Here is a 14,311-nt window from a genome sequence, read left to right on the forward strand (position 1 = left end):
CATTAGTAAGGCAAGAAATCACACAATTAATTTTTAATTGGTAAAAAAAAAAGATGATATTCCTTTGGAAAAATAAGATTTTTTTCTACTAAATTTAGAAACTGTGCATCACATGATTTTGACTGCTGTGCTGTGTTCAAATGTAGGCCCTGCTAAATGGTAGGTAAGGATTCTACCTACCAGATGTACTTGCAAACCTAGTAAAGAGAGTGGTATGCACATGTAAGGCTAACAAAACCTTTATACTCTTGGTTTCTCATTTTCTATTAGTTGGATTGTGTTTACTACCTGGGTTTTTATAGCATGATTGACAGTAAACAGAAGGAATAAAGATGCTGAGTTTAAAAAAATGGTATTACTATTATAGCCATCTGAAACACACATCCACCTTAGACAATTTATCCATGTTTTGTGGAAGGCAAGCAACTCTCATTGGAAATTATCTATGTATGTAGTTGATAGATTTACATCACTGTAAAATACATCATTAATATGTTCAAAATAATCACTTTTATTTTATTTGTTTGCTGATTCAGATATAATATCAACAATTGGGGATATCAGTTATCGGCCTTTAGAAAACACTTTGTGAATGCTGCCGTGGATCATGCAGCGGCTATCCCCATTTATTTATGAATTAGGTCATTTTTCTTTCTTTTGCTTAAAATGGATGGTGTGTCCTGTTACTGGGAGTGTGGGCACAGTATCTACTTACACGGCCCTGATTCTTTGCATATGAATTCTTCTCCTGAATATGAGTTATACATTTGTCTTTATCATGCAAGTGTTGAGCATGTGAGAAGCCATGTGTTGAAAAACGGAGCAAAAATGACAGAGCAAAGCAGAGGAATCATTGAATGTTGTTCATTTCAGTATCACCACACACAACTCTAGGAAAATTAGTTCTTTTGACTTCTATTAAGACGCCTACTCAATATATAGTCAGAAATATTTCTTCTTTCTATTAATTTTTTCTATATTTCTTTCACATATAGGAACTCTTTCACATCTTAATTTGATTGATACCTGTCTCATGATTTTCAACATTTTGTTTCCTGCTTGGGTCCTTGTGGTGCTACTGATACCACTTTATGTTGGTCCACTCTAGAGTACTTTTCTTCCCCTGCTTACTGTTGTAATATAAATCATAACAGGAATAGTGATATTAAAACTACTAGGCTCCTTGTATTTTGCAATGCTGTCCCACTGAGTGGTACACAGTTTATGTCTAGGTAGCTGCATAATTATTCATGAAGTGGCATGCAATGTTGCCAATCAGCTTCTGCTCAGTGGTATTTACAATGGGGAAATCAGAGAGAAGGAAAAAAGGAAGAAGGGGAGGAAGAAGGGGAAGAGGAAGAAGAAGAGGAAGAAGAGGAGGAGGAAGAAGAGGAGGAGGAAGAGAAGGAGGAAGAGGAAGAGGAAGAAGAAGACTGGGCCCTCCAGTTGCTTGGCCCCTTTATGCTGCACTGGAGCAGAAGGTACTCAGTAGTCACACTTTTGAATGTGTTCTGAGGTCTGGATGCTTCTTTATCTCAACATAGCATATCTGAGTCCTTCCCTCTGATCCACATCTAGAGGCCTCTGGAGCCCCAGGTTAGGGATTCATGACCTCCTTGGGAGTCTCTTCTAATAACATATGCTGGATATCCAAAGTTACCCTACCCTGGTACTACTCATTGCTACCCACATGTCTCATGGCGTGAAGGAAATGGGACTGTGAGTGTTGCCAGGGAAATCAAAGGAAAGAGTAATTCTCTTTCACTATTCAGCCATGGTTGATGGCTGAGATAACCATTGTAATTAGTAGCAAACTCTAGTTGGGGAGGGTGGCACTGAAATGCATGTTATTCTTTTTCCTTTATATCACAGTTTTGTGTCTCAAAGATAATTTGCCAATAGCTCTTAAGGCAAATAGATACTCAGGAAGGACTCCTGAGGACAAGATTGGTGTGTTTCTGACTGACACAGCCATGATGAGAGTAGCTTCTGCGAGCTGCCCAGTACTGCTAGCAGGACAAAGGCTGTTTGCGCTCACTCCAAAGAAACACTGACTAGAACTTAACAGGCAGTTTGTCAAGCATTTGAATGTCTGGTTTTGAAAGACAAAAGAAAATTCTTTCATTTTCATTTTCATAACAGGGGATATTTTTCTGGATAAATTTTAAGTGCATACCTGTTCTCCAACTAAGAAAACACGGTTTTCAGCTTAGAGTTATGCTCTGTAATTTGACTACAACTCAGGAATATATATCACTACATTTAAAATGTATCTTAAAATATCATTAAAAATTAGGTCCACCAATATGGAGCCATGAGTAAAGACATTTACCCCCTGATGACCCAATTTCAGTTCATAGAATCTACATGATAGAAGATAAGAAGTGATTCCTATAACTGTCCTCTGACCTCTGACCAAAAAGCTCATTTATGACAGGCGAGCCTACTTAGTACAGTTATTTTCACTTTCCAGATGCAACATACACCCCTGAGCCCCAGCAAGGTGAAGTTAGTAGGCCTCCTCCTATGTTGAGTGGGGTCCGCCTGTGTATGTTCCTTAAATCCTTGTTGGATTAATCCGCCCCTCAACAAATATGATTAAGGCTACTAACTTTGGTCTATGTTCAAGTAACACAAAGATAAGTGGATGGCATTTTCTCTATGTGTCCAGGGGCAATGTCTCCCATGGAGACTGGCACATAAAATAGGTTCTCTGACTTTGAATGAGTATTTGTTTGTCCCAAGTCTGGAAACAACTGAAGGTCTCATCAATTTTCAACCATAATTCCGTAGTTATATCAGAGGTTGGACAAAAGAAATACATCCAAATCTCCAAAGTGAAGCAGAAGGAAAACTGAAGCTCAAAGTAGGAGACGATGTAGATGTTGTTTTATGCTCACCATGGGCTGGGTGACCAAGGGAAACAGCCACAGCATTTAGACTCCTCTGACACCCTGAGCTCATAGATTAGCCCTGATTTTCTGCTGTTATCATAATAATTGGAAATAAACATGAGTGTTGGGACATTAGTAACAGGAATTCTTACATTCACATTGTTAAAATACCACATACTAATTATTCAAACCTGGAATGGCATCCTTGAGTAGGTTAATCACTGGAAGCTCTGCTAGTGCTTACTCTGCAGATGGTAGTGTGACAGAATGACAGTTCAGAGGGCTGGGAAGGGTTCAGCTGCACAGTAAGGACATTAGATTAGAGATATGGCCTGACTGAAATTCTGTCTTCTTGTTCCCACTGTCACTATGGGGTCCCAAGCGCAATTTGTGGATCAATGGCCAGATAAAAATCAAAGGATCATGCTATTTTTAGCTGGAATTATGACACATACCTTGATTAAGGCTGGGGTAGCCATGGGTTGAGTTGTTGCGGATGCTGCTCAGAGATGCTGTCCTCATGCTAACCCCAGACACAGACACTGCCTGACATCTGTCATTCTTGGCCAGCTGTAAGGTCAGGAAGTAAAGAGGATGATCTGCATGTCAGATTACAGGGTGAAGAAGCCCAGAGCAGCAGGCCTAGGTAGCCTCTGGATGTAACAGTAGCAGAGATCCTGACAGCCATGTTGTCTCTCAGCGCCACGTTCCTCAGCCTTCAGCACATGGTCGCCTAATTATTGCTTAGGATAAAACTCAGTTGGCAGAGAGTTCTTTACCATAGATATAGATAGATGAGGGCATGAGTTCAGTCCCAAGAATCACATAAAATTGGGAACAATGGAATGTCTGGCTCTTTGTGGTAGAGCAAAGTCAACTGTTAGATATAGGTATGGAATTCAGACATAGACATAAATGTCTATAATATTTTGACCCATTCTTTCACCCATTAATTTTGATATAGAGTCAAGCTGAATATACATATATTTTGTATTCATCTTTTCCCTGGAGGTAGTATGTTATTATGTAGCATAAGATGGTCTTAGCATTAGAGAAACCCCCTTGTATCTGTCCTCCTTCCACTCCTTACTTCTCTGCTTTCTTCCTCCTTCCCTCCCTCATGCTTTTTTTCTGTATATATGCCCCTAAGAGAGTTGTGGCAAAATCCAAGACATTTCTGACTGTTGTAGTTTGTTGGAAGAGTTTTACCGGCATCTGTCAGGTACGAATCATCAACGCTAATAAGTTACCTACAGCATATAGGACAGCCCTCACGTGGTATACGATTATCTGCCATAAAATGTCAAAAAATATTAAGTACAAGCTGTGAATGACAGTACTGTCTGTGATTGTGAGAACACTGACTCTGCCTAAATGTAGTTATACTATTTACTCATTCAGAAACTGGTGCTGAAGCAGGTAACCTAGAAGCACCCAAGTCAGGGGCCTGTGCTGGCAATACTGGAAACATATACCAACAAGCTGAGCTAGTCCAAGGGAGAACTAAATGGAGGTGTGAATCTAAGCTCTCATGTACAGGAATGTGGGCTGTCCTCAGCCTTAGGCATAATGAAAGCTCTTCACGAATCATTTTTACTTTGTCTTTCAAAAGGCAATAAAATTATCATACTTTTAGACCTTGATTTCTGGGAGAAAAAAAAAGAAGAGAAAGTGTCAGAAAGTCAGAATGACATTAATTGACTTTTATTCTTCAAGGTGGGGAAATCTGTAAAAATAGTTTGTTAAAATAGCTTACTGGGAAACTATCCATATTAATAAGAAATAAGAGCTATAAATGGACTTCCAGGATTCTGAAGGAGTTTTATGTGGATGACCATATTTCTAGTTGAATGATTGATTTTTTTTTCTGTTTAAGATTCATCTCTTTCGTTCCCTCATTTTGAACATTGATTGGCAAAGCCAGTTTCTACCTTTTCCCATGTAACCGAGGGCTGAGTATACTGTGAGCATGGTGAATTTTCAATTTTCATTGAATAATTACTTACAAAGTGATATTCTAAAGAATGGGTGCTATATATGGATATATTATTTGTCTTCTTTTAAGTCACCTGTTTTTAAAATTAAAATATAAAATAATTACCTTTCCCCATAATAAACATACTTTTCCTTCTGTAATGAAGTACACTACACCCTGTATTTGAATACAGTAAAAATAAGCAAAGAAGCAGATATCAGACTCAGTTTCCCCCTAGCTGAGTCTCTCCTGCCTTAAGTCACAGCATCTGAAATAATAATTAACTAACATGGGCTCCAGAATCTGCCCTTGATTGGGGAAAATGTTTCAGCCAATGAGAGCCTCAGGACTCCGCTGAGGCTGCCCTGATCTGAAGAGTGCATCTGGGAGAGAGGGAGCAGCTCCCTCGAGTGAATTTTCTCAGCTCTAGACCTGCTTGCTTTCTCTCCCTGCCATATATATAGGTGTTTGAATTCCTTATCTCTGTAGTCATGGATCCTTTCTGTTGACTTCTTTCTCGCTGTTGTGTTGGTTCAGAGCTTTGCACAGCCTTATTTTTACCCCAAATCTCCAAACTTGGAGACTGTATAAGACACAGGAATACAGCTATTGTTTGGTTAGCAAGTAACTCCAGATATTGTATAACCAGTTTATATGAATGTGACTATAGGAATGACTCTAGTACATATTTAGTATGAATGGGTGAATCAGATAGTAAATAAAAAGAAAACAGGTGGAACATAGGAAAAAGGCTGAACTATAGATATTAGTGATTTAATTAAGTCTCTAATACAACCTCCTAACAGCAGAGGCTACTCAGATCTTTACTTCTACCCCTGGACTCTCCTCTGATCCCAACAGTTCCAACAGGTTCCTGAGGGCACTATAAAAAAATTAATCAAGCCAGCATTGAATAGAGAGTCTGAAGTCACTGTAGTTCTTACTGAACCTGGAGAGCTTCACTCTTATTCCCTCAGACAACAACTCTCTAAAAATACATCGATTTGATAAGATTTTATTATTTTATTTTGTAAATTTAGTTTAGCTCAAAGGATGTATTTTATTATATGTGCCATACTGTTAGGCTGTGGCAAATTAACCTCCAGTAAGTGACAGGCCAGAAGATTCCCTACTTTGTACACCCAATTCCTCCACGCTATATGGAGACTGTAGCAGTTACCAGTCTTTCTAAACACTGGTTAACTGTAACAAAGCAAAACACATTCATGGTTCTTCTATGCTAGCCTCTCTCATGGACCCAAGTTTGACAACTTCATGCCTTTGGCCACTGTAAAGGGCCAAGTCGAGCTTTAACTTCCAGAAGAGAGTAGAATACTTTCAGGTGCCTTTGAATATTACATTTTTCTAAACACCAAATTCTGGATGTTTTTCCTCTGTGGTGTGGTCACTGTTGACAGTCTATGTCTGGTATGGTTGGCCTTCTGTTCTTAAGTGTGAGGGGAGCTGGAACAGGTGCAAGAGAGCTGAGGACATTTGTCCTCATTGTTTACAACTTGTGGACTCATACTCAGGAGCTCAAAAGGTACTATCAAAGAGTCCAGTGCTTTCTGAAGCAGCAAGAGCAGCTCACACAGGAGAGGTAAAGGGGTCCTTTATGCTTTGGAGATTGTTTTTAAGGTGCAATGTAACAAATGTGTTTCCTGACTGAAGAGAAAATATTAACAATATATTTTTAAATAGATGAACACTGATGCTTAAGTTACTCTCTCTTGACTTTGTGTCCATGGCCCTTTATTATCTAGGTACGTAAGAGGCAGGATATATGCTGCATTCTTGACTGCAGACCCCATGTTCTAGCTGTCTGAAGGATGGGTACCAAGAGAGGGCAGAGCAGAGAGACTGCCAGATCCTGAAAGTAACTCCAACTGAGGGAGATTAGTCAGTCCACTTGAAAAGTGCTTTCAAGTAGAGGACCTGATTGGTCAATAAGAGCTGCCTGTGCCTGTGTATCCTCTCCACCCTCCACCACTGTGTCCTTGCCCTACTCACTCAGCAATTTGTTTCTTCCCCATAACATTGCATTTTGACCTGCTCATCTGGAAGCTCTCTCTCCATAAATAGCCCTGTGAGGCTTCTCATTTTGCCACACTCTCCATAGTGAATGCAGCAAGCCAGAGGAATGAAGAACTTCATGATAGCAGAGAATGGATGATCTCTCAGTAGTGAAATCATGAGCGTTGCTACTCTCCACCACTATCACTCACAGACTAGAGAGCATGACTTACGGAAGGCGAACACAGGCACAATTCAGAATTAAAGCTGTGGTGACTATATTCATAGTCAATTTGAGAGGCTCTAGTATTAATCACGAGAAAATTCTCAGGGCATGTCTGTGAGGGAGTTTCAAGATTGAGTTAACTAAAGGACGAAGACTCACTCTTAATACGGAATACACCATCCCATAACTGCTGCCCCATACCCAACAGAAAAGATAACAGAACTCAGATGCATATATAACAGAAGAGACATAACATACCTTCTTGACATTTTTATTCAAGTGCTAGGTAATCATTTTGAAAACTGGGCTGATGAATGAATCTTTGAATTGCAATTTTCTGATTCAATATTATAATTAGTAAAAATTGAAATATATGTGTTGCAAAATAAAGTGTAATGTGTATTTATATACAACCACGATACATCACTATCACTGTAACAGAGATTACTCTCACATACACAACGGCTTTGTGCTCCTTTATCCACCCATCTCATCACCATCTTTCCAGGAAATGGTTGCATTTATTATCTCTATAGATTGACTTGAATTGTCTAAGATTATTATAAGTCAAATTATGTCAGATGTGTTAATGAATACCTGCATTCCACACCGTAGAGGCCCAGGCAAGAAGACTCAAATGGTAATGCCCTAGCAAAGAAAGAGTTAAGTAGTAAAACCCTACCAACAAAAGGAATGGAGGAGGGAGGAAGGAAGAAAGGAAGAAGGAAGAGAGAAAGGAAGGAGGGAAAGAAGAAAAGAGTCAAGCAGAAGTGAAGAGAGGAGAGAATATGTATACAATGTATCTATCTGACCATATTCACACACCCTCAACTTTTTTTTTAAGTCATCCTTGGTGACCATTCACATTTACTCATGGAATATGCATGTCATAGGATCATGGTAGATGGTGAAGGAGTAATTGGCCTGAATCCCATGAGCTTGCCCCACTCTCTATCCCAGAGAGGAACCCAGGTTTCAAATCACAGCAGATGTGCTGTGCCCACAATTTTAACCAGCGAAGAGGGAAGGGTTCACTTCTTGTGGCTTAAATCTGCATATTGTAGGTGGCTGAATGTATTTAATTTTTCTGTATGCTATTGGCCAGGTATAATTTTTTTTTGCTTTTCAAAATAATCAAAATTCTTTACATAGCTAAATTATTTTTAATAATATCCTTAGGTCTACCATCTTAACAATTCAAACAACTCATTGTAGTTTCAATGAGTGATCTTTTAAATCTGCACAAAACCCAAATTCCAATTTTTTTCTTATTTGGTTTATGACTTCATGTAATCTATAATTTGAGGTTTTGTAGTAAGGGACTATCCTGGGACATTGTTAGATTCAATTAATTCTAGTCAAGTAGTTCTTTAGAAGTTACTCAGGAATGATTTTGCACACAGTTGCAGTAGTTTTTCCTATTTTTTGCCTCCTTTGATCTTGTACCCTGATTCTGCATGGACATAGTGTGATGTGCTGTGCTCCATAGTGGAAATAATGTGAATATCTCCCCTTGTTGCCATTACAGTGGGGAAGAGCAGGGATCAGGACCATCAGCTATGATTCCTTAGCCTTCAAGGCACTACTGGTCTTTCCCTCAGCTATATAAGGCTACATTGGTTCCCTGTCCATGTCCCACTATCTCCACGGAGTGGTCAGTTTGGACACAGACCACTAAAGATTCTCCCTGCTTCTGTGTCCTGTCAATCAGGCAGAGCACCAGTGACAGCCATATGTCAGATGGGCTCTCAGATACCAGCTGGAACCTCTGTGAGTGACAGCTTTGACCTGCAGAATCCCAGCAGACTTTCTGCTCTCTGGATAACATTAAATGTTCTTTCCCCAACAGCATTTGACTCAGCAAGGCTGAAAGCCCTGGCTTTGGCTTCATTGGACTCTTGCTGAGGTTTTTCAATGGCTATATCTGCTCCCTTTGCCTGTGATTATGGGGTTATGAAACCCATTTCAACCTTCCTGTTAATCCTCTTTTCACTATTTTTCAGTGATGACATGGTATAGTGTTGCAGGTACTGATAAATCTTTCATTCCTGTACTGGAACTTGACAGATATATTTGTTTTTAGGTTTTCCATGATATTCTTCATTTGAGGACACCATGTGTTGTCGAGAATTTCATTGTGAACAAATGATTACTAGTGTAAAACGCTCTATATGTATCAGTTGAAATTAAGATGTTTACTTCCTTTTACCAAATACTAAGTTTAATTTATAGAGCATGTCTATTTAGTCATAGATCTTGTATTTAAGGTGCAATTGGGTATCATGTGTTGGGGTTCATGAGGTTCTTATGTCTACCTTTAGTAATATGGAACAGAGAAACTCATGTGTCTCGAGATTTGTTTTGAAAATCACTGAAAAGCAAATCTAGTGTCTTTGTTTGATGTATGGTTTTTATGGCTCACTTTCAAGTTCTTCTTGTGTCAATTTTGGTAAATAATATTTTACAAGACACCTACCCAAGCAGCATCCATCTGCAAGGATATTGATACAATGTCATTTTGACATCACTTAGCTCCTCTTGGAGTTCTATGGAATCTGTGCTGGTAATTAGTTATTTTTAGAAATAACACTGAGACCCACTATGTTTTTTTTTTACTATCAGTGCTATACTCAGTCTCTTTTAGAACCAGTACTGATACTCACTATCTTTTGAAGCTGCTGACTGACCATTCCTTTTTTTCTTCTCTCTATCTATCTAATATTTTTATTGCTCTGTAACAAGCATTGCCTTCGCTCTTTTCTCAACCATCCATTTTTCTGTTTTATTCACTTCTTTTCTTAGCACCATACTTTCTATCTGTGGTTGTGTTTCTCTGTCCTTTCTCTTGCTGCTGAGGTGGTAGTATGTAAGAGTATAGATTAAGCTTTATCTTCTTTCATGTAATTGAGATAGTTAACCATGTAAGTTTGTTTTCAAATTATATTGAACCTGCATGTAAACAATCGTAGTAATAAATGAAGCTATTTTCCAAATAAATGTGTTCCTTCAACTAATTAATATGTGTAAAATAATGGAGATTTAACATTATTCTAACATTAATTCCCAAGAGCCTCTTGGTGCATAGGAAAGGGAGAGAGACTTAAAACAGGGATCAATCGTCTCAGAACTTTCTTGTGAATAACCTTACTTGCTCATCTTTTGGATGGTGGAAGAGAGCACATTCAGGCAGCAGTGGGGACAGAAGCTGTCTACAAGTAAGAGCTGTGACATAGCTCTAACTCTCACTGACATGAGGAAGAGACTGTTAGTCTGGTCCCAGACCATGCTTCCTACTTCAGACTGGTCACCATGTGAAGTCGTTTCTTTCTGCTATCATAAAACATCTTGAGCAGAAGCAACTTAACAGAGACAAATTATTTTGGCTTCTATTTCCAATGGTGGAGCTAGCATGGCAGCAGGTGCCAGAGGCAAGCTGATCGCAACTCTAAATTCACAGGAAGTGAACGTGAAGCAGAAGTTAGGGCAAGGGTATTAAACTCTCAATGTTCAACCAGTGATGTATTTCACTCTGTCAGGCTCCATCTCCAAAAGGTTCCATAACCTCCCCAAATAGCACTGCAAAGTAGGGACCAAGTATTCAAGCACAGGAGTGTGTGTGTGGGGCTTTCCCATGCACTCCATCCCACTATGTGAGCCAAGTCCTGAATTAGTGATCTCACTGGACTAACGTATCTACTGAGAAGTTGACATTGGTTCTGAGGTTATAAATCCCTGAGTAATTCTCTGAAGTTAAGTTCATTTTGCACATGTTTATAGCTTTGTTCTTATCCAATGTTTTCACCAATCATTCAAGTACAATAAGATTATTTCAGAAATGAGTAACACAGATATGTTGTTATTCTGTACCTCCATATCCCCACACAATACATGAAGAAGTTTTGTGTTGTTTCAGATGAATTAAAACCAGATCCAAAGATCAGAATGATTCAAGTAAGGATTTCTCATTCAATATTTGCCTCCTGTCTCAGTTGGGAAGAAATGCCTAAGCAGAGAAGTAAATAGGTGATTCCTTTATAAAACAGTCTTGTATTATTTTAATCCCATCTTGGTATTAGTGCAGTCAGTGCAGTCTCACTACAAATAAAATATGGATTTGCTCTTGTGGCTCATTTTGGGAGGAATTTCTTCTGGCCTGCCACTTCTAAACCCAACATGTCTTTTGTAACAGGCCATGAATTAAAGGAAGGTAAAATGCAGGATTCTGCAATATTTTCTGTGTGCAGTGAAGTTGGAAATACACTTGGGAATCTCTAGGATGTGCAAAGATTCTAGAAAGAGAATAACACTGTTTACCTTCAGATTTGAAACAAAGCCTCTTTTCCTACTTGCTAGTTCAGCTGCAACAATGCTAGTCTGAAATCTAGAATATGAGCTCCTTCCCAGGCAACGTGCAGCGCTTCTGACTTTGAAACTCTTGAAAGACACAAAGCCTTTCTGGTGGGCAGAAAAGAGGCCTGTGCGGTGAGAGAAGCCAGCAGGCAGTACAGAGCATACATTTGCAGACGTGTGTACTCCCAAGTTGATTGTAAAGCTCCAGGTATAATGCACTGAGCCTTCCTGGCCCCAGTTTTGATCTTCTGCAGAAGCCCAAAGAAATACACCCACACTCTGGAATGACATACATAATATCATCACAGACACACACACACACACACACACACACACACACACACACACAAGTATGCACACACACCACACAAAGAATTAAAAAAATGGTCTTAATCAGAAATAAAAATGTCAATCCAAAAGGAAAATGGCTGAGGAACTTCAGATAAAGCACAGCCTACCTGAACCCCCAGGGACTTCAGAAACACATTAGTTTATCATGTAAAATTGGAAAAAAAACTAGCTTGAGTACTTCTTTAAAAAACACCTATTATCCATACAAAGTTAAAACAAACCATAAGTCAATCAAACATAACAACTACAAGATGAGCAAACTCAGAAGACTTAAATGATGTGTCCCTATCATTTTTTTTTTTTACCAGAAAAATCACAGGAGCTAGACAGGGTCTCTTTCTGGTGTTATGATAACTTGTCCACTGATGTCTTCCAACAGTTGCTAAGTAAGTGACAGGTGGTCATAGCTCAGCAGAAAGTGAGACCTTTGCTATCACCTGACTCTGGAGTTCTGGGATATCCTCTACATACTCAGTAGAGATGGATCTGGCATTTTCTGTACTTTCCTTTTTGTGGTAGACCAAAGCTCTGATGAGTTCTCAAAAGTCATCTACTGTTGAAGTACAAAAGAGAATGTGTTTTTAGTCAGCAGTTTTCAAAACGAAAAGTAAGAAAGATGAGTTGATTCCAGTAGGAAGTATTTCTGCCCATGAGGTGACTGTCCTGGGGGCACAGCTGTTCTGTGATTTGCTGATTCTGTTACCACACTTGACAGGCAGTTTTCTTCAGAAGCAAATGTTTGTAGCATCTCAAAAATGTCATCAAACGCAATTGGTTAGCAGGTTGGTGAACGTGAAGGCCAGGTCTAAAGATAAGGCTATATTGGTCATGTCAGGTGAGAATAGAATAGGGTCAGGAAGCCATGTCTTCTGTGAACAAAAAAAAATCACATGGATTTTTATTATGGGAGACTGTAAATAATTATAAAGGAAGGTAGGCTAGTGGTAGGCACATTGTTTACAAAACTGGAGAAGGAGTTGGGTTCTGTAGGGAGGAGGGCATACACATTTTGGGGCACACTTACTTCAGGTCATGAAAATATTTATTAAGGGTTAGCATGAGAAAGCAACATTTTGTAGTATGGCCAACCTCATAAACAAGAAGGTATCTGGACTTACTCTGCTTGCATGGTAAACATGACTTCAAGGAGAAAGAGTGGCCTCAGAGCATGCTCAGATTATGTCACTTTTAGGTGACATATGGATCCTCTGAGCATGCTCAGTCCTCACCATAGACTTTCACTCAGAGAAAAGCAGATGCTATGGAGGTGAGATCAGATAGAGACAGGCTTTTCAGATAGGAGGAAAACTTGTGTTGGAGCTGTGCTTAGACTGGAAGGGTGGCAAGGCATCACTTGGGAGGTCCCCATGCTGTGAGTTTCATGTGCATAGCATAAAATGTTAAAAGGGAAGAAAAATTACTATACTGTTTATTTTGCTATTTATACTACCTGAACCTATCCCATAAGGGTAAATTCTAGGAAGATTTGTAGAACTTAGGCTATGCTGAAGGTCAGGACCATTCTAGACTGTTCAGAGGAGAGTCTATTCTCACAGATTGTGTTAGAAAGTAATGAAGCAATGAGATGATTCTTTAAATGTTTTTATATTTGTGTGTGTGTGTGTGTGTGTGTGTGTCTGAATGTTTGTCTCTGTGTGCCACAGGTGTGCATTAGTCTAGAGGTCAGAGCTATCCGATCTCCACAACTGGGAGTCACAGATGACTATGAACTTCTATGTAGATGCTGGAAACTGAACTCAGGTTCTCTGCAAGAACATAAGTGCCCTTAACTTCAGAGCCAGCTCCCCAGCCCCAATGGATGATTTCTGAAAATTCAAGAATTTAAAAATGTTTATGACTAGATTCTTAATCTGCATTTTTATGTACAAATATAAATGTCCTATGGTTTCCCTAATGCAGTTATTATGGAAAGTAACCCATCTAAAAAGGAAATCCATTACAAAGGATGTCTATTCTGAGTTATTAGGAATAAGATGAAAACATGCCTGAGATTACAGTGAAGATACTTCCAATGAATGATTTGTCTCCTATCATTGTATTCTTGGGCCCTCAACGGGGTCTTATGGAATTACCAAAAATTGACAGATACCACCTGCTCATCGCTGTTGTTTCTAAGAAGAACTTTTGCATGTAGTACTTCTTTTGATTTAATTTCCTGAGCTTATAATATAAAGCCTGACTTTGAGGTGGTCCTCAGGCAATGAATTTTGACTGCTTGCCTAATTTATGATCTGAAATTGAAAATTACCAAACAAATTATGGTGAAATTTTGTTTCATAATATTGGCTGTATGTTTCACAATCTGTTGTATACATGTTTATCCATACAGGAGATAAGAAGATAACCCAGCTACTGAGTGTTATGTGCTTGAGAGATGTAAACCCCTTGTGAAAAAAATGTCATGTGAATCCATGGTGAAGGATGGGTCTGAAATGTGTAAACTTTACTATTTTATAAGCAGTGGGGTGTCTATGTGTGCCT

General features: G+C 39.0%; 1 protein-coding gene across 1 annotated transcript in view; it reads left to right on the top strand.

The window, feature by feature from the left end:
• The window catches only part of Csmd1 (CUB and Sushi multiple domains 1), a 1,514,424-nt gene that overhangs the window by 297,344 nt on the left and 1,202,769 nt on the right, over window positions 1-14,311 (top strand). The window lies entirely within an intron of this gene.

The sequence above is a fragment of the Rattus rattus genome, chromosome 13 (genome assembly GCF_011064425.1).
Source record: "Rattus rattus isolate New Zealand chromosome 13, Rrattus_CSIRO_v1, whole genome shotgun sequence".
NCBI lineage: Eukaryota > Metazoa > Chordata > Mammalia > Rodentia > Muridae > Rattus > Rattus rattus.